The sequence below is a fragment of the Zootermopsis nevadensis genome, unplaced genomic scaffold, assembly GCF_977971745.1.
Source record: "Zootermopsis nevadensis isolate Lab colony 2312 unplaced genomic scaffold, Znev_1.0 Znev_ptg000008l, whole genome shotgun sequence".
Classification (NCBI taxonomy): domain Eukaryota; kingdom Metazoa; phylum Arthropoda; class Insecta; order Blattodea; family Termopsidae; genus Zootermopsis; species Zootermopsis nevadensis.
The window spans coordinates 10,156,299-10,177,908 of NW_028259140.1; the positions used below are offsets into that span (position 1 = coordinate 10,156,299).

Consider the following 21,610-nt stretch of genomic DNA (forward strand, 5'->3'; position numbering starts at 1 on the left):
ATTTCCTTATCGTGAGAGAATTAGACAATTAATTTCAGTAAAAAAAGGATTAAGGTAATCGATTTTTATAACGAATGTACGGTAATTTTATCACAAAAGAATTCTTGTTCTTTAGAAAGTGTGTGTCTCGCTGCAAAATGATACTGCGCAGCTTCGAGAGACTGTGCGGAATAAATATCAAAAGTAAACCCGATTAGAGTTTGACACATCAATGACCATACCCATGCCTTTATATGACTCGAAATACTGAAATTAATTAAATAACAATAAAAGTCTTTCTTCAAATCTCTTACTATAGGCTGTTTTTACATGTAAAGAACTGACAAATTTGTAGTTTTAGCGTAGCTTGTCTGTTGTGAAGCAGAAATAAAGGTGTGATGACATTTGTTAACTGTATACGTATCACTCCGCCCATACATAGTTTGTCTTGCGATATTAAAGAATATAAATATTTCTAGTGCAGTTGATACATGAATGCTACATTTACACAGACTCAGCCCATCCCTAAACTGAGCTAATGGGCCTAATATTTTATACCAGTATCTGAGAGTAATAAGCATTTGATGCAACATATTTTATACGTGAAGCACCGCTATATGTGTGTATCTGACATAAATAAATAATATAAAAGACGTCTCTTTAATGTTCCAGACACAGGTAGATTCAGCTTACGACTGAAGCCCCAGCAGAGATCTAAAGAAGGCGAATAAAAGCTAACCAATGTCTAAAGTCAACAAGTAGATAAAATACAGGCTTCACAAGAACGCCCTGCCTATTTTTATGTTTAAGTCAGGATGACTATAGAGCAACAAATAACTAGAATCAGGGTTGACCATGATTCGAGGAAATAAAGACCACAAATTTGATAAAATAATCTAATACCAGTTTGGGAAGTCTGAACGTGTACTTTTTCGGCACCGCGTAACAAAACTCAGACCGTACATCTGTTCGGAAAACAAATTCTTCCTGGGATTTCAGGTTCTCATGGCGACGATTATGAAGATGGCTGTCTTCTGGGTTGTAGACGTTTACCCGGCGTTTCAGATTTACTTTAGATGAGTCATCGCCCTGATGACGGAGGCAGCAAGTACCTCTGAAACATTGGTAAACGTCTGCCAGGCTACACGGTGCTACAACCCAGAAGACAGCTATATTCAACAAATTCTTAACATGACTTCTAAAGACCTACCACGGCTGGCGTCAGCCTATCGCAATACAAGCGCGGGCCAGTGCCTCGAGCCAGCAGATTTCAACGATTCACGTGGGAGCAGTAAGGCGTGCGAGATTTCCTGCCTTGTGCGTGGAGTGTCACAATTACGAAAGTTGTTCCAAAACTAAAACACAAACAAGCTTACGAGCACACGTGAAATGTTCACGAATGTAAGCATTTCACTGGCAACCGTTTAGGGGGTAAGAATACTTGTTTCAACAGCGAGAAGAGAACACTGGGTCTAGTGTGCAAGTACTTGTAAATAAATGCAGTCTCTATGTATAATGTTTGGTACTTCATGTAACGCCGGTCTCTTTCCTCAAAAATTCATTTCGGTTCCAGCCACCAACCGAAAATAAAACAAGCAATTCTTCAGCTGCTGTAGGTTCCAGACGAACACTACCACTATTATTTGATTGCGTGAAAGACAGTTTTAGTACTTACATTACGAAGGGACGAGAGAAGCAGAGGTCTGCAGATCTGGTTTGGAAGAAGCCATTCTGCACGTCACGACATCCGAAGTTGTTCGTGCACTCGCCTAAAAGAAGACAGGAAACTGAACTCGAGTTGTGTGTGAGACTAATTTACTTTAAAGAAAAGCCAACTTATCCCAACTTGTGTCCAGAGACGAATTAATGTAACTGGCAGTCTGAAGGTCAAGGAACAAGCTGTAATCAAATAAAAATCCTCTTAGCTGTAACTAAGAAGACAGCAGTTTAAAATCAAAAATTCTGTACTCTGTGAAATTTAAATCCCGAGCTGGGATCACCTGTCAATCTTCCGAGTGCTTGGTGTGGAACTGATTAAAATGCCAAAATACGTAACGACAAGACAAGACAATCTGTGGATTTTACGTCTATTTTACAGACTGGTACCCTACCAAAAGTAGAGAATTTTCTTTTCGCTGAAATTTTAAAGGGTACAGCCATATATTCTATCAACAGGATTGATATTTTATTGATTCTAGAGAAATGAGTGTTCAGGGTGTGGATTTGATTCATCTGGTTAAGGACAGGGTTAGGTAGCGAGCTGTTGTGAACGCTATAATGAACGCCGTGTTACATAAAAGACAGGAAATTTATTGACTAGCTGAGTTGGGACCAACATTTTTACAAAATTAGTGATGTATATATCTTTCAATGTTACTGGTTTAAATAAAAAATACTGAAAGACTTTTATGACGCGGAAATGTCCTACAGAGTCTAAAATACGTTTGGATTTTGACTTATTTCAATACGGTATTCTTTGTGTATAAATATTAACAAGCATAAATAACAAGTATAAATATTAATGTGCAACGCTGTAAATGAATTACATATATTTAAGTTGCAAGTGAATCAATTATTTATTCTCAAAACTCCAACCTACGATGTCCACAATAATTTTTGTTCTTGCAAAATTCGGCAAAGTTTTTGACGCTTCTGCCCATCTACTGTCACATGACCACATGAGCCAATCAGCTTCAGTCTCAGCTCGGACAGCAGTGTTGTTCATGTTAAAAGTAAAGCTGTTTCACTATACGCCATGTAGGCGCTTCGGGGGGGGGGGGAGAAGATATAGCTCTGACTCATTCTTAACCTCGGCACAAGATGGGGTGAGGTGTCAGCATCACGCCCCGGCCGGCTTTACCCCCGGGAAAGGATCCCGGTACCCATTGTAGAGGAGGCTGGGTAGGCCCCAGAGCCGGTCTGGACGCAGAGGCCAGAGGAAAAATCCTCTGCCCCTGGCAGGGATCGAACCCCGGTCGTCCAATCCATAGCCAGTCACTACACTGACTGTCTGTGTTACATGCGAATATTGTGTTTATGGCACAAGGTGTGAAACAAATTTATAGTAATGAAAGGTGAACGTCGTAGGTACGGGTTTCTACGCGGGCAGGCGAGACGGTTGGTACATAAAGCATTCTACTTCTTAAAATACAAAGCAGACGCCGACGACGTGACACTCCACGACGCAGCCAAACGGCAAGACACTTCTATAAATCTCTCTGCGCCACGTGCCGATGTCTATAAATGCCACCAAAGTCTTACATTAAAATGACGTTTTATTTTAAAATGTGATTCATGTACATTAATACTTATCCCAGTAGGAGAATGCTTCGTATCGTCATAGATGACTCGACCTGGATTCATAAAAACAGAAGGCCAAAAAGCAAGGTTTGGTTACAAAATGGTCCGAAATAAGAGACAGGAACATCGCTACTTGCTTCGCGGAGGCCTACTGACCCTGACCTACTATTTGATGTAAACATGAACCAGACTTCCAGACACATGCATGCAATTAATTCTAATTTGGCGCTGGTCCATCAGCCGGCTGAAGGAACAAGGTTCCAGATCAAGAAACAGGTTTTGCCATTTACATACCGGGCGTATGTGTAATTGTTTTCGCACTTTAGGTTAAGTATTCGGTACTGCTTATTGGGAGCGTTCGGAACCCTGTGGAGTTCCAGTTAAAACTGTTCCGTCTACCCGTCTGCACGCATGTAAACACCCTATAAAGACTACACTCGTTTTCATGAAATGAGTGGAACTTTATTACGAAAATTTCATTACCAGTTTTCATTTATGAAGATGATTTGTTCCTGCTCGCGGGCCACCGGTTGGAGAATTCCAGGCTGCCGTTGTTACTATGGTTTACTTGGCTCCCATGGTTACGTTCATCATGGTCGTTGGTTACTATGGTTATGTTGGGAACTCCATCTAACTACACACACAACTCAAACGTCAGTGGCGCCTTTCGCAAAGGTCAAACTTCTGGAAACACCCGGAACTGTTATGCTATGCGTACACATAGTAACTTGCTGGAAGTAAGAAATTAAAGTTCGTATCCTTAGACCCAGGCAGAAACCTAAATTCATAGTTGACCTACATATTTTCTTCAAATCTGTGTCGAAGTTTACGATATTAAATATGATATTGTATATGTACGATATGTAGTAATACACTTAGCCTTAAAGCTATAAATGAAAAGATCACACGGATTACAAGACGAAGAGAAATATACTTCAAAAGTGCTTCCATCAGAAATTTAAACACAACCGTATTATTGACTTCGTTTCTCTGATATGGGAAGTTTTAATTGATTATGTTCACCATCTCTTAGTAAAGGGAAAGAGTTGATTTGACTAACTGATCAAAAAATGACATTCTTAGGTCTATATTTTAACAAGAGGTTCCCATTTTCAGTCCTTCGTTTTTGAACGCCTCAGTTACTATCAGTGAACAGACAGGCGTACAGACGGATTTTCCCATGAGGTGTCTTAAGCTACGTTCCTTGCAGTAACTTGAAACTTATAAAAATGGTGTAATGATAAACGCACAGATGGGTTATATTCCTCTGACGTTTACACTGAAAGCACTAGCAGTTGATACAGCGTCAATATGTAAGTTACGATCCTTTTAGAGAAGAAACGAGACAAATAAACAGAGACAGGTGTTACGAGAGCAACTTAAATTGCTGATTTGTTTCCTGCTGAGAAAACTGTCATGGTAGTTGGAAGACGTTGACAAGACATTTGTGAGAAATAAATGTTTAGCGGGGGGTGACATTTCTGTTTGCAAATACACAATATTTGCTTGTCATTAAAGTGTTTGTAATTGCTTAAACAAATACTCAAAGTGCAAACTCGTCATACAGAACAAATCTGCAGCAGAAATCATGGAACAACGAAGTTTTACGGCCATGTTTTCAAATGCGTGACGCAATTCAATATCCTGCTGTAAAACATAACTCCTATGCATTGTAAGAGTAAGGGGAAAACCTTGCAAAAACCCCATCTTAAAGAAAGAAATTAAAGAATGTGTGATTGTGTACTCCACTCACTCCACTGGGTCAACAGTTCCCTTACACAGAATTCGGCACACCTAATTAAGCCTGTAAATATTCTCCCTCTGAAATACAGATCATTCTGTACCCAGACACTTGAAAAATGTTCCGTGTTCAATGGCTGTGCAATTTCCACAAACACATAAAGAATATGATGAAAAAAAAAATAACGACAGAACAGACAGTAGCTTGAGTTAACTCATAATAGATAAAACCTATCCCAAAATGTTCTTTAATGTACGTCACAGGGTTGTGATTACATTTTGTATTCTAATAAATAATGGTCCATTAAGTAAACAATCACTGTTACCTTGAACAAATTACAAGCAAATACAGAACGTACTTTTAGTTGCTTCACGACACCAGAAGACCTCATTGACGACGACTTTATTAAACCATGCAGAAACGTTCTTGTCAAAGAACTGTCATACAAACATAAAAAAATATCACTTTACTAATTGCAAAATCATGTTTATAATATATCAGTCTAATCTAATAAGACAATTACGTACTGGCAATACATGATTATTTCAGAATTAACATATGCTTTGTGTATTTATGATAACCGCCTAGTCGAATATGCCGCCTACACTAAACGTTTCCTTTTTCAGATTTGAGGCGGATTATCTGTGCACTCACCACCCGAAGTAACCCTAGGTCTTTACTGTCATCAGTGGTAAATCCTGGTCTAGAAATCTAGTCGCGCGGAAATGCAATATTACTAATCGAACCATAGTGCTTAGATATTTTAATAACGATATGCTGCTATTGTGTTAAATAGTAAAACATTTGAAGACGACTGCCTTCTGGGATAATGCGTCTAGTAGTCTGGGACACACATCGCCATGAGAACCTGATATCTCATCCAGCATAATATTTCTTTACATTACATTCCTCCAAATTTTGTGGTCTGACGACGCAGACCGGGGTATTCGCCACTGATTGCAATGCAAGCTTATTATGCGTTTTCCCGCGAAGAACATAGCGGGAATGCATTATGGGATGGTGTTGTCTGTCCGTCGGTACATCCACCCTCCTTTCCAGTCGAATCAACTCGAGATCCACTAGAACGGATTTAGAGGTCGTGCTGTTTTCTACGATTTCAAAATTGTACTTTTGAATATCCTACGAACTACGATTACAAAATGGCTGATGAGGGATTTCATGAGGTACACATCGATGTCCTGCGATGTGACCATAGTGGAAACTGTCGAACAAGGCGGATTTAACACCTATAAATGTAAAGAACTTTCCGAGCATGTTACATATAGGCCCTATCATTCTCCCCATAACAATCGCCACATGCTATAAAATGTCCCCTATCGTTCACGGATAAAAAAACTAATGATGCCACGGAGGTGTGGCAAGCAAAGCAGCATAATATTATCCCGTTAACACCTCTCTAACGGTAGTTCACCGAAATCCTCGTTCCTAGTACGTATTTATGTTTGACCAGCTCATAAATATAAACAAGTTATTTATTACGATGCCTTCCATGTTCTACTGCTGCCCAATTAAATACCTGTTTCGGCCAATTTCTCTTCTCTCCCTCATCTTTATCCCTTATACAAGTTCATGAAATAATCTTTTATATTCTTAGCTTAATTTCTATGAGTTTCGCTGTTTTTAAGCGATTCTGTATAACGTCCGTCCTACCCTTGGTGGTGCAGTCGCCCGTCGTTCTAACAGTGCAGACAAATGCGCCATCAGCGCCTTGCGCTTTCCATGCTTAAAACACACGATATAAGCATTTAGCATGTAGCAGATGTAAATAATACAAATAACAGCGTCAGCTATTGTTAACGAAAACAGAAATTACTTAAAATTTTTGAAACCGATCTTTGAATCAAAAGCCAATAGTAATTTCTTGCAGAATTGATTGACGTGATGGTAAAATAAGTCCGCCGATTCCTCCGTTCCTTTCTACATTCATTCCTTCCTTCTTTAGTTTCTTCCCTCCTTTATCCGTTCGTTCTTTCCTTAATTAATTCCTTCCTCCATTCCTTCCTTCCTTCTTTCCATTATGCCTTCCTTCCTGTCTCCCTCCCTCTTGCACATCGAATCGTAAATATAACGTATACATAGAAAATGGCAGCTTACACATCGCCCTGATGACAGAGGCAGCAAGCACCTCCGAAACCCCATCACATTCGTCGCCATGAGAGTCTGAAATCTCACCACGAAGTACATACAGATAGATACATACTCATGTAGGCTCTATATGCACATGTTTCAGACAAGACACAAACGTTTTAACTTTCCAGTAAAGCATATTTACATAATAAGAAACATTAACATGCTGTGATGGTCTCGGTAATTAAGGTCCTTTAAGAACGTCACGGACGGATAAAACCTGTTCTGACAGTCACGTTAACTTCACATATCGCTTTTGCATCTCGCAGACTTACATCTTGTCCGAACCGATTCCGTGCCTTTGTTGGGATAAATCCACGTTCGTGTGGTGCTGAAAATCCTGCTTTTATACAATGATCTGCAGACCCCGGCGTATCGGTCACCAGACGTCAACCCACTCCCACGTGTGTTGGTGGTGAGTCTTATCCTGAATGAAAAGCGAAGACTTCTGTCAAGAGACAGGACTTACCATTTGATTACCGTAGTCAGCTACAGATGACATCTTAATCCTCAAGAAATGCGCGTCACGATATCCAATAAGTTACCAAATTCCTTTCTCCCCCTCGTCTATTAGGCTTAACTAATACCTCAATTAGTACAATCAGTCAAGGTATGTCGGTTTAAACAGCTTTAAAAAGGGAAAAACCAACATCAGAGCGCGGGTTAAACGTTGCCGCCTTTTAAGCTGTTGGGGAGGGGGGGGGGAGGCATTGTGGTAATAGAGTGGTGGTATAAGACCTTTGGGTTAGAACCAGCTACCTGAGTTTTCTCGTTCAGCTTTCTCGTAACGAATTGACTTCACACGGTCCTGTAGAAAGTAGGACATTTTAAGTCGCCGCTTTAAACAAATTCAAGAGTATAGACAGACTAATCCGAAGTTACGGCTAAATGGCTGGCATTCCTGTTTCGAATTCGGAAGATCACAGGTTCAGATCTTGGTCCTATTTTTCCAATTCGTCATTTGTAAAATGCCTGATCATCAGATGCTACACAATTTGAGCTACTGTCAGCATTACTAAATAAATCAATCATAAACAAAGAAGGAAACATAGTAGTTTAGAACCGTACAACTGTTGATACGTTTATTCAAATGATGATGGAGATTTGAAATAACCGCTCCTATTACAGCAATTTCATACACGAATGTATTAAAACATGAATTTTAATGTACCTTAATTTAATATGTGCATCTGAGAATAAATTATACAAATTACTGTCAATTTTTGGTGTGGTACATATAGAATGTCCAACATTTTAGGCCAAGAGACAAGAAGGTTTTTTTTAAAAAAAAATACGTACCATTGATCTCATATAAACCATTTTCGATATTTTGAATCCATGACATCTTTACCCAAAAATCAAACGCAATTTCTGTTTTTTTTTTAATTTTGTTTTGTTGTTGTTGTAATTTTCCTCTCATGCACGAACAGACTGGTTCGTAGTAATGCTATACATGCGCATGAAAGGCGCAAGAAAATATTATATATATATATATAAAAAAAAAAGGCAGACATGTTTATTAAGTTCTCCCGTTCCTTTCTCCGTTGAGCTTCAGTTTTCTAACACCTTCGCCTTACGCGCTGTGGTCGGTTCCGTCTTCATTACAAATGAATCTATTAAGTGCGATTTCCACTTATTATGAAAGTTCTATCGCTGTCATCAGGCTGAGCCTCAAAACATGCTGACTAATCGGTTTCATAAAAGAAAAAGAGGTTTATTATGTAATCCAAATTATAATTGGTGGAGCTATTAATTTAATACAGCTTAGGAGATTCGGGTCCTTGAGCGTTAGAAGTGAAACTCTTGCGTATTAAAATCTCAATGAGACGGAGGTGAGTGGTTCGCCCCTCGCTTTACACCCAGGGAATTCGCCTTCGGCAGTGGGAAACTGGGTACGTCCCAGACACCGTCTGGCCAAGGTGGTGAAGAGGGAGGTTCATAAACCTACCGGGGATCAAAACCTGGTAGTTAAGTTCGAAGTCCGTCACTTTACTAAGCTCTCAAACCTTTTGAAAAATTTTGAACATCGGGTGTCTCTACCAGATGAAATACATATGTTTACTGTTGGATCGCTGACCTCTGAAACGTCGCCTCTCCAATCCGCTCGAATTATGCAGGACTCTGAAATTTTTATCCAGCCACCCGTTTCATCTTTGGAATCTTTGCATTGCACCAGCCGGAGTGCTCACTGATGTTTACGCAACTTCCGTAACTTATCGCTATAATTCGTAAACTGTTACGAGGGTAGAGGAACTTGAAAAATGAGGAGCTTCGTAATTTCTGCCCCTCACGAAATATTATTAAAGTAAACAAATGAAGAAGGATAAGATGAGCTAGACATCATCGCGCAAGATTAGGCAGTAAATATGGCGATTATGAGGAATAATAGTATGACATTGAAGCAAATAGGTTAAACTCAGCATTTTTCGGAAATAACGCAAGTGGTGTGTAAATTTCCAAGCGTCAAGAGTAGATGACGCGTTTGAAACCAATGTGAAAGTTCCCAGAAGTCACTGACACTGTCTTTTAAACAAATGAGTAAAAATAATAATATTTGGAAGCAGTATTTCCATCATCAGTCTGAGAACATGGTAGTTAAGGGAAAAATAAACATGTATGAAAATCAATTCTTGTCATCAAAAGTCTATATTTGAGTTGTTTCAACAGCATTAACACTAGATAGTCTGGCGCGTAATTCGTGAGAAGACGACGTCAGACTTCTGTCCACAAAAGTGTTGTACACGTAATTGCATGGCCGCTGCATACAGACACGTTTTTGTTGAACTTTTTGAACGTGGATAATTTCTTTTAAATCTGTGAGCGCTTCTGTTAGAAGTGTTTACACAGGCGACAAAAGAGTCCGTCGTCCTTGTATACCGTAGCAGCTTTAAACTTATTTAAGAAGCGTTCACACAGAGTACCTACGAAATAAGAAGCACAAATAACTGAAAGAAGAAAGAGAAATGTACATGAAGGAAGAAATTGCTACCGAAATATTAAATAGGAGATGTAAAAGGCCAACTGCAAATAGAATAAAAAAAATCAAATAAATGGAAGATATTTAAGGCAAGGCAAGTTGTCCCTGCGAATGAGTACAAGACGAGTGGAGGGGAGGATACGCGGTCCCACGAGATGTAAATGCTCGTTATTGAATGGCATAAGAAACAAGTAGGAAGCACCCACTGTTTACGAACTATACTTTTGTGAAGAAGGAATAAATATAAAAGGACGAATAATGAACATGAGGACTACATGAAGCGAAAAACGTGAAGTTGCACGTCAGCCTACAACGCTTCATTAAAGTCTGCAAAACGCGTGAAGTACCTCGTGGTAATATTCAATGCCTTATCTTTTGGTAAAAGAAGTGAGGTTAGAAGTGTATTTCAGTCGCCTTTTGTGCTAGGGTAAACACCGCTTTGCCCACATCCGTTCCATACGGTGTTGGGTGGGCCCAAGATATTCACTGCACTGCTTAGGTTTCAGTAAATTTTTCCACATGCCACTTACGGGCAATCGCATCTCGGCAGTAGAATGAATGGCTTCTTACATGACAAATAAATTACGAGCAGAACGACTGAAGAGGGCGAAACGATGTTGGGAAGTTAAGGGCTACGAAGAGACGCGTGTGGTTTATATAGGTGTTGATGAGTGCATATACTAGTCACAGCAGTAGAGACCATCCATCGCAGAGAGACCGGACGGATGAAAACAGAATTGCGCATGCGTGTGTAATGAATAGTGACGCTCCATCTGCTCTGATAAGTGCGGACCATTCGCCTACTTCGAGTGTAGATATCGATCTCCACAATTCTATACTGTGTTTTTAGGGACAATATCGAAGATCGAAGTGTAGTGGATATCGCTTCTGATGCGTTTACGAAAGGTTCCTAGTCTGAGATATTCTGAGATAGTTTTCAGTTCCTACAAGCGAATACTCCAGTAGCTTGAAATGTCATAGCTACGCCCCATTCACTTCTAATTAAAATCTATCATTAACAATCACGCTGTATGAAAATTCACAAAACTGTCCTGTAAATTCTTCCGCATAAAATGATATGAGATGTAAGATTTGAGGTTTTCACAGCGGTGAGTCTGAAGATTTCTGTCTTCTGGGTTGTTGCGCTGTGTAGTATGGTCGATGTTTACCAACGTTTCAGAGGTCATACTGCCTCCGTCATCAGGGCGATAAGTATGAAGATTTCTGTCTTCTGGGTTGTTGCGCTGTGTAGTCTGGTAGATGTTTACCAACGTTTCAGAGGTCATACTGCCTCCATCATCAGGGCGATAAGTCTGAAGATTTGTGTTCTGGGTTGTTGCGCTGTGTAGTATGGTCGATGTTAACCAACGTTTCTGAGGTCATACTGCCTCCGTCATCAGGGCGATGAATGTGCCACTTGGGTGGAGGTGGCTAGGTTTATAGGAACAACTAATTTGTATTGGTGTGTTGATTTTACCAAAGGTTACATGACTATTGTAGTTAGGGTTATGGTTTAAAAGCAGTATTCTGCATACTGGCTGAACCATTGAGAAACAATTCTCCTGTTGAATGAATCAACAAAGTAAAACACGATATGGCAAGATGCTTGCCAAGTCAGGAAGCGAGTTCAGATGCCACTTCGAAGTGCCTGCAAGGTGCAACGCAGACAAGCCCCCCCATCATTAATCATCAATAAAACAAGGTCTGGTCTCTCTCTTCTGCATTGAAGGCGGTTCCTTGAAAGGGCAGAACAAATTTTCTTTAACCGTCAGTCCTGATTACCTTGTTCTTTTGTTCGCGCCATATTATTTATCTTGTGTCTGTGAAACATATCTTAAAAGTTCCAATTTTCGACCCACACACTTGTGCATGAAATTTATCCTTACTTCTACATTACAGTTATCACCTGCTTTACCATGCATTTATTAAATGGCTGTTTGTGCAACTAGATCGTTCCTGGAACAAATTTGGCAATTTCTATCTTGATGTGCTACTGTGTGGTAGCTGATGTCGAATAATAGTGGATTTCCAATAAATTATTATGGTATCTGAAACAACACTAGACCTACAATGTCAACAACACAACTGAGAGCTTCAGCTACGTCACTGAAAGAGGCGAACTGGATAGGGGACAAAGAAGTCAAAGATTATGTCTTTGCATGTATAGTATAGCTGAAAACATTCTCCCTCTTTAATTTCGACAAAATTGGAGGCATTTTCGTACACTGGCTTTTACGCGACATTTTATTTTGTGAATCAAAGGAACTATAAACACGCTTTAACACGAACGCGCCACTTCTACAGTCTAAACGTAATAATTATACATCCGCTAGTGGAAGGAAGGGCTGTGTTATTCCACGTGTGTGTCTGTAACGGCCGGAGTTATTTTTGCGTCCACTGTCTGTACAGTATATTTCACAAGTGAAATAACGTTGGTATCAACTGCCCTTTTCGGCCAACAGTTGCAAATCGGAGAGGAAAATAATGGAGGCGAAGAAAGAATTTGTGGGCCGTTCAGTTCTTCACAAATCATCTTACTGATCTAAGACGCTTATTTTATGTTTTATACCATTTTTCAAACATATTCGATAAAAGTTTCCTCACATGACCCACGGTTAACTTCTAATGCCAGGATAACTAAGGGTGAATGTGGCGCCAAATCTTTAAAATTTGAGGACTCCTGGAGTCCTTGTGCGAATTCAACTGTACACATTCATGAACCTTCATAATGATCCTAATGCCACAGAAGAATAAATTCTCATTTGGCACTCGTGGGGCATGGAACCGTTGAAAAGTAAGGTACAAACTTTTCGTCAACACAAACTTATATTTCCACACATCACAGACATAAGCAACAAATAATCCTTATTTAGTAAGAGTTTATTTAACTTCACTTACTAACACTAGATTAATACTTTAAAAGTCGCATATAAATGGGCCCACTTTCTAACCATCAGTCCTCTGAACGCGTGTGTTGATACGAAACGGACTGCGTTTTGGCACATTTTATTATAAAGAGAACTGTCTAGTTGTGAATGAAAAACCATTTATGTAAACAGTACATTTTGTTTGTGAATACATTTAACAAAAGAAGGTAGTTTTTAAAGTTATTTTGTTTCGGAACACGCCCCGTTATAAAATCATGTATGCGTTTGAGACTACATAAGAGCGCATAGATACATGAGCAGAATCTTAACATTTCTTCACAGTTTACACAGCGTTGGCTGAATTCCCACGCTCGGAATACCAGAATATTTTCTCAAGGGAATGCATCACACCTCTAGCAAATAGTTGTGAGGCGCCGTGGGTTTAAAGGGGAGGATCGAGCCATTAGTCAGTTCCCACCGGATCCACCCTCGTGGACACAACTGACGCTAATCAGGACGCTAACAAGGCGGTGTCGACGAGGGGCGAAAGAGATTCATTTACTTTCTGTGTAACGCCGACAAACTATTCTGATTCCACAGCGAAACTGAACCGGAAACATTTATAGTGTGCCGGTCAGTACCTAGTTACTTAATTTTAACGCATTACGAGAAATATTGAGACCGCCAGTCAACACTCAATCCACAGAGTATAATCTGATGATGATTTTCCCAGAACCATCTGGTCGGAGCCGACCCCTGGTGACATTATGAACAAGTTCCCTCTGGTAGGGACCTTTCATATGTTTCCTAGGCGGATTTGCCTTCTTCTGTGTGCTTAATGTCAAATGGTGATGAAAATGGAGTAATTGTTGGGATGCCACGGAGAAACAGGAGAACCTGGACCACGGCCTTGCCCAACACAAGTTATAATTCCGGGCACCGTCGGGAATCGAACCCGGGACCCCAGGATTACGAACCCAGCGTTCTGACTGCATATTATCACGTTTATGTGATCCCACTACTGGACTATATCCTGAACCAAAAGCATCCAATCACCTCCCACCATATCTGAGACCTATTTCAATGGTATCCTCTTAAATAAGCCTAATCCTAGACCTTCCAGGCGGGTTCACCTTTTGAGGTTTGCCGACCAGAATTTTGTACGCCCTTTTCAAGGCCCACATACCGCACCCATCTCAATGGTTTCAGTATACGTGCCCTGTTTTTCCGTGTTCCTTCCTCCGTTTCGAAGGTCGTGTCAAAGAATCTGTCCGAATCCGAGATCGTTTGCTTGTCATTTCATTCCGTTTTATCCGCGCAAAACTCACAAGCCGGTGGACCGCACCGTAAAATCAATTGGCTGAGTGTGACCAGAATTTTAATTTCATTTGGGATATCAAATACATTAGATTTGTTAATATATGAAGGAAACGTTTAGTAAAGTCAGCGCAGGCAAATACAAACTTCTGTGTATGTTATAACAATACTAACACTGTATACGCTCGTTATCTTTTACTGTGTAAACGCCAATGTTTCGCATCGGGCTGTGGCAAACGAGAGTAAGTACGAATGTTTAAAACATTATTCCAAAACAGATTCTTATTGTCGGACAATGAGAAATAATGACGTCATTACTGATTCACGTAGAGAAGAACCCAACAGACTCTTTACGTTCACCCGGGGTGGGAATTCCGTGCACCCACTGTCTCTGACAGCCTCAACTCCCAACTGGAAGTAATTAGGGAAATTTATTTCCATGCCGGAATTCGATCCCGGTAGCCATTGTCTCGCTCATTCTGTTGTAACAACACCTTTTAAAAGTTTTTTATGATATGTGGGGACTGTGATACATGCAGGTAAAAAAGTAATGTCTTAGCATGCTATAATCTGTGCCGAGTCTATCCGATTTCCTTGTTTTCAGAGTTAGGACAGTTCGACGTAGTTCGTCGTGTCTCTCGACGCATAGCGACGACATGTGCATGAAGTCATCCGTTAAGAAGCGCTAGCCTTTGATGATGGTTACTGAGTAACACTGAAATCCACTCACCGTCTTCACTTTGAATAATTTCCAGAGATAAGTGTAATGGGAGAAGGATTAGCTATAACGTTGTCATTAGGCTTATTATATACCAAACCAGCTGACGGTCGTTACATTTAGAAGAATAAAAAAAAAGGTGTTTCGAAATTGAAACTTCGTCAGCGTAAAAGGTTATGACAAACGAAGTGTGTTGAATTTCTAATGTTAGCTGCAAAATCGTCATATTAATTAACGAGACAAATTACTTTCTATCCACGATTCTCTTTACATCCATGAACTGCGCGGGATTCGAACCCATAACCCCAGTGTCCGAGCGACCAAGACCTACGCCTAGACAGCGCTGCCACTGTGATCGGCAAAATATTTCATAAATGAAATAAAGTAAGTAAACTTACACACGATAATAATTATGTAAAGATATATCAAAATATTGAGTAATCCTGTATAAAATTTCACTAATATTTGTGAATTTACCCGAAAGATCCATTACAGGAAATAACAGTGTTGATACAGGCTAATTCCATTGCTCTACAACAAGTCTCACTATGATATTCACGAGGTACATAAGTAATTGTGAATTAACTTATGTCCCTCAGTAAAACGATAACTTGAATACAAATATGTGAACGTAACTTACGCTTGGCCACTTAATGGCTGTCGTATAAAACGCACACTAGGTAAATAAAGTTTATCAGATTGAGCGCATAAAGTACAGTGGCCCTTAAAATGAAATGAAGACAAACCAAACGACCGGATAAAAATTCCCTGTTAAGTTTACTATACCAAGCTTGATCGAAATTGGTCAGGTAGTATTATTATTTAGTGTTCTGTTTGACGACAGGTCCATATGAACAGGATCCTTCCATCCTTTTCTCGGACTGGGACCTGTTCATATACGTTCTTGGCAGATGATCCGGAAGTGGTTTGCCATTGCCTTCTTCTGTGTGTGAATGGAGTAATTGTTGGGATGCCACGGAGAAACCGAGGGAAGCCCCCGGAGGAAAACTCCGTGTTGCCTAGACCACGGCCTTGCCCAACACAAGTTATAAATTCGGGCACCGCCGAGAATCGAACCCGAGACCCCAGGATTACAAGGCCAGCGTTCTAACCGCTAGACCACCGGATAAAAATTTCCTGTTAAGTTTACTATACCAAGCTTGATCGAAATTGGTCACGTAGTAGACCAAGATAAATTTATATAAGAGATAAAATGTTGTAAAAGGCGATAAAAGTTTAGTGTTAATTATTAATACCCATATCAAATAGTATGATAACCCGAAGATGGCTGAAATAAATGTTTTATGTAATGTAACGCAACGGTAATGAACGTCAATATTCCGAAATATACCAAGAACATTGCTGGAGACAACGAGGGTAACCAAGGAAAGAGCTAGACATTACAACACCCCTTTGGCCACCCCTTAGTTCGAAATGCCAAGGCCGGCGAAACCTGAATTAACCCTATTCGTTCTATGTATCGACGTAAGGCGCCAAAAATATTAACACGAGATCCATTTTAAAACAAAATATCATAGAAATATCCAAGTCATAAGCCAAATTCGAACCTGGTTCTTTTAAAACTAAAGACAGAAGACCACCAACAGGATTGTCTAAGAATGAAACAAAACGACTTAAGTGCCTCGGGCAATAAATTAAACACGTAAAAACCATGTAGATACAAAACTGTGATAAAAATTACTAGTCTACTTCTTGTTAAAAACAGTTAATTCAATGTCTCAATTTTTATTAGCGAACGTATCAGCGATGCCTCATGCAAATCGAAACATTCTCATTATGAATGAATAAATTTGTATCCCATTATTTTATCAGCACTATTAGTCCTCTGCATCAAGTAATCCACTCTTTATTTTTGTTTAATGTTGCAGTATAACCCAGAAGGAGATTGTTTGTGTTTTATTAAAAAACCAGTTTGTTCAGGTCACGACTGTGCTAAAAAAAATTCACGACTATAAAACTTAAAATTATAACCTGTCTACGTACAAAATGAATCAGTTTACTGCGGTTTGTTATTATTACACCACCCTTCACTTTGTTAAACAGAATAAATGAAGTAATGGTGCCAAAGAATCTAATAAAAGGTGTTGTCACCGAAATGTTGAAGCCAGTAAAGTGATTAAAATATATTTGATCCTTAATGACTGAATATTGTTTGTCGATGCAAAATAACTTGAGGTTAAGCCTTTGCGTAATTACAGACCCGGGGGGCGTAATTATGTTTACATCATCGATAAACACTGCGAAGATAACAAATGTTATGGGTATAAGCAAGCTATTTGGCGCGTGATATTCATCTGTTACACTTCCAGTGATCTCTGCGTTTAAAATGAATTAAAGTCAATAAAGCATTCATTACAAGATCCGAAACTCAAGAACAATTTCAGAACTACGGACTTTGAAAATCCTTTGCTACTACTTGAGGATAACTCGATCTGAGCTCGCTCCATCGCCTCCTGAGGACCACCCTTTGTCGGCTCTTCGCGACTGCTTACTGAACATATTCGTGGCTACACTCCACATCTTCAGGCCGCCTTCTCCTCCATCCGCAACTTGATGCACCATGCCGTGGTGACAACGGATTCAATTATACTCGCAAAAATAAATGGTTAACTGTTTGCAGAACTCATAGTATTCGATTATACGCGGTATGTCAAACACACTGTAGTTGGACAGGAAAAGTACCAATGCTATTAAGAAGGTAAAGACAGTTTAGCTTTTGCGCAAGTATTTATTTCATTCATTAGACGTAAATAAGCAAATATTTAGCCCCCGATTCATCTCAAAATCTTCGCTTGCTCTGACATCGTGTTAACTCGTATCGCATTATTTTCCTGCATTTCACTCTTATGATACAGCCCTTACACAGAATTACGGAGCCAAAACGTAAACATAATAAGGAAAACAATAAAAGTTGCAGAGTTATGGAACTAGATGAATATATATATATATATATATATATATATATATATATATATATAAGTTTCTCAGTTTTATGAGCACAGCAAGAGTTGGCCTAACATTACGTCCATCTTTTATTGTAAAGTTTAAATTTCTATTTCTATTTTACTTTAATGCTCAACTCTCCAACGATACTATACTGTTTTAAATATAGTTTGTTCATACGTAATTATTATTACAGTATATTTATTTACTTATTTGCCTTAATGTTGCGTTCCAGTGTCCCAACTATTCCAAAACACAAAGCTGATTCACCGAACGCGTGGCTTTCTGGGAACAAATAAGAGCATCAGAAGTAAATATGGATCGAACGTGCATAAAATGGGTTTTGTACTACTGGAATATTGCCCTAAGAGTAACAGAACATTTGGAACGAGGTGTGAATATAATGAAATGAAGAGACAGCAGTCCCTGTGTTCTTAAGCGAAGATAAGGTCCTGCATGATTTAAGATGTTTTAATTTTAGGGGGGAGGGGCAAATACCATGTAAAACAGCGAGCATTTCTTCCGTCCGCCATTGTCGTGTGTATGACAGTATGAGGAACATAAAACTTTCAAATTTATCACTGGCCAAAGTTTAGTCTGCTGTCCAAAGGAACTGTCTGGACAGATGTGTGTGACTTCGTGTAACGTTTATTAAATTTTTTCTGTATTTTTCATCCTTCACAGTAAACAACTAAGCTGTTACTTGTTTGTCACGAAACGTGTATGCTTTACCAAATAAACAACGATTCGTAAACATTTTTATCTGAACACACAGACTGCATGTAGTAGTATGATGATTAAGAGGACCATACGTGAATGATTGTGTATCAGGTGAGAAAACTAAATTTGTACGAAATGTTATGTTCTTACGGAGGTGAAGAACCACGTCAACTACCAGTAAGCTTTGACTGAAAATAATAACAAGAGACCTTAAATCCAGTCAAAGTTACAAACTTATTTCGCACAATTTTTCATAGTTTACGGAAATACATTAACTAAAGCGGTAATAATGCGCCTCGTTTGAAATGTTCCAGGATTACCGACAGTTAAGCGTTTCGTGGTTATCCTCAGTCTCAGGATGCGAGTTCTGGGACAACTGTCTTTAAACGAGCCATAACCAAATCTTTCGCCATTGCTTCCAGTGTACGGTACATGCAACATTCTCCCCACCGTTTTTTTTTTAAAAAAACATTTTAAATAACTTACGAACCATCATCTACCTTTCAAAACCCCCTTCTGATGTGTATGTGTGCATCTATGGCGTTGTGGAAAAGAGGGCTAAGTCACTAAATATCACTTTCAGAGGAAGAGACAATATTGGATTTACATGTATACGTAACCCTGCGACTTAACATACCAGACGACAACAATCTTTACGTAGGATTTGAGGTTTTCACGGAGGTGAGTTTGAAGATGGCTGTCTTCTGGGTTGTTGCAGCGTATAGTCTGCAAAGAAGTTGACCGACGTTTCAGAGGTCCTTGCTGACTCCAACATCAGCCATCTTCAAGAATATTCAAGTTTTCATAGGATGAAAGCAAATTAAGAGGAAATTTTTGACGAAAAAACATTTATCACAAATCTTTTCCTCAGTGTCATAATGGTGTCTTATGTCTTCGTATCAGAAATATCTAGAGTGGCGAAATTCATATAATGTAAGAGCATCTGTATTTGATGACGATAAACAGACAAAAAGAAACATTGCGCAGTTTATAACTTGCGTTGGGCTGATGATGAATAATAGTTGCAGTTTAAACGCTGATATTCGACAGCTGAGTCATGATCTATTCAATTTTCATGGCTTGGTAAATGGCTCTACACCCCGTCTCCCGATATGATAGGGTTCAATACCTAACAGTTCGTAACACGCCCGTGTTTATCAAAACCTGTGAATGAATTGGTAATGTTGTCATGTTGCTCTAAAGTATAACAAAGGTCTGCAATGTGGTTGTAGCGTTGTTTGGTGGTACTCCATACGTTGGAATACAGCAAAACCGATGTGATGGAACGAATTAATTGACAGCTTCAGCCAGCCACGCGTTAGGACAGCTAGTTGAAGTGTAAGTGTAAGTGTAAGTGTAAGTGGTTTCCTCGGCGTTGGACGAACTGAATATTGTGTGGGATTAAGGAGATACGGAAATGAGACCGTGTAATGTAAAATTAAATAATATACTGTAATTATATTTATTTAAGAACAAACTATGCGAAGCTTCACCGCAGAATCAAGTGTTAAAGAAATGGGCATTAATGTAAAATATCAGCTGAAAGTCACATTAAAATAAGATAGCACAAAGTTAGGCATCGAACACCATCATATCGGACTAACGTTACCTTGTTTTAAACATTTGTGGTATTTTTGCGTGCTGCTGCAACGTGTTTGGCAGGTCACGTATAATCGAGACTTCCGAGTCCGACGAATAAACGTGCGCAGAAATTTTGACGTAAATCGAGTCGCGTAGTGAGTTTCCCGTACACGTATATGCTTTCGAAATTACACAGTTCTTTTCACAACCATGTCACTGCCCCATAGTTTTGTTGTGAAACTGTGAACTAATTGCCTCAGAATCAAAACTACTGCATCTTCACTATGTAAGAAGGTATTTCATTTTCTCTTTGTGCCGCGTTTTCGTCCGTCCGCGAAAATAATATTTTATGACATGTATCATATGTTATTATACTGAATATACAGCGTACACACACTTTGTAGTTTTTAAATAAATTTAGTGATTCCTGCGCCCCCCATTAGGGCTGCATAATCGCACATTCCGAAGAGACATACATGTTCGACGTCGAAGCGAGATGAACGAAGAATGTTACGCGACTAATAGCTGCTTGTCAAAGTAATGGAATCTGATTTTAAAGGAGGCCTCCGGGCGGAGTGGAATATTGTCAGTCAGGATTATTAGAAATCGATCTGATAATTATGCACGACAACAAGTTAGATGAGGTCATTAACGAGTCCCTTGTCACCAAGCCATGGCTCGTTGCCAGATTGAGGTTGGAGGAAAAAGAGAATCACGTAGTTGCTGGTGATCAGGAGTCAAGCCTCAGCTGGGTCCACACCTGCGCATTCTGCCGTAAAGAAACGGAAAATGCTCATGTGCGAACTATGTTAACGTTCGCTCCTGTTCGGTTATTCATAGAACTTCAAAGGACGTTTCGTTACGCTACCGGAGCAAGACGTGTTTCTGTGCAAGTTTCTCAGTTGCACAACTGTTAACCGTCGCGTCCAGTTCTTGCTGCCATTTCTCTCCCCCTTAGTATCAAACATTTTGTATATTTGCCATTTTGCAGCGGAGTGGCTGCTGGCTTAGCTGTCTGCCTGTACAGACGACATTTTCCCACTTGAAGAAGCGGACAAATGGTGGATCAAAAGCGCTCAGCCCGTTCGCCCGAATGCACTAATCTTAACAGGTGTTGACGGTTTACAAAAAGCCAAGACTCTCGGCCAAAAGCAAGTATTCAAAGTGCAGAAATGTGTAAAAAGAACACTGAACGAAGTTCATACATTTTAAACTAGATTACCTTTTCAAAAAGTTTGCCATTTTCTAGCATCCAAAAAATGTCAGTAAGTAGCACAAACAACATAAATAATACCTCA

At 39.5% G+C, this 21,610-nt stretch overlaps 1 protein-coding gene and 1 long non-coding RNA gene across 3 annotated transcripts in view; one reads left to right on the forward strand and one right to left on the reverse strand.

Annotated features, from left to right (window-relative positions):
* LOC110832906 (uncharacterized) overlaps window positions 1-21,610 on the forward strand; it is a 181,712-nt gene that overhangs the window by 64,576 nt on the left and 95,526 nt on the right. The window lies entirely within an intron of this gene.
* The window catches only part of LOC110832912 (uncharacterized), a 110,107-nt gene continuing 90,133 nt past the window's right edge, over window positions 1,637-21,610 (reverse strand). Inside the window, exon 6 of the long non-coding RNA XR_015534151.1 lies at window positions 1,637-1,748. This is a non-coding gene — a long non-coding RNA (uncharacterized LOC110832912). The remainder of the gene's footprint in view (window positions 1,749-21,610) is intronic.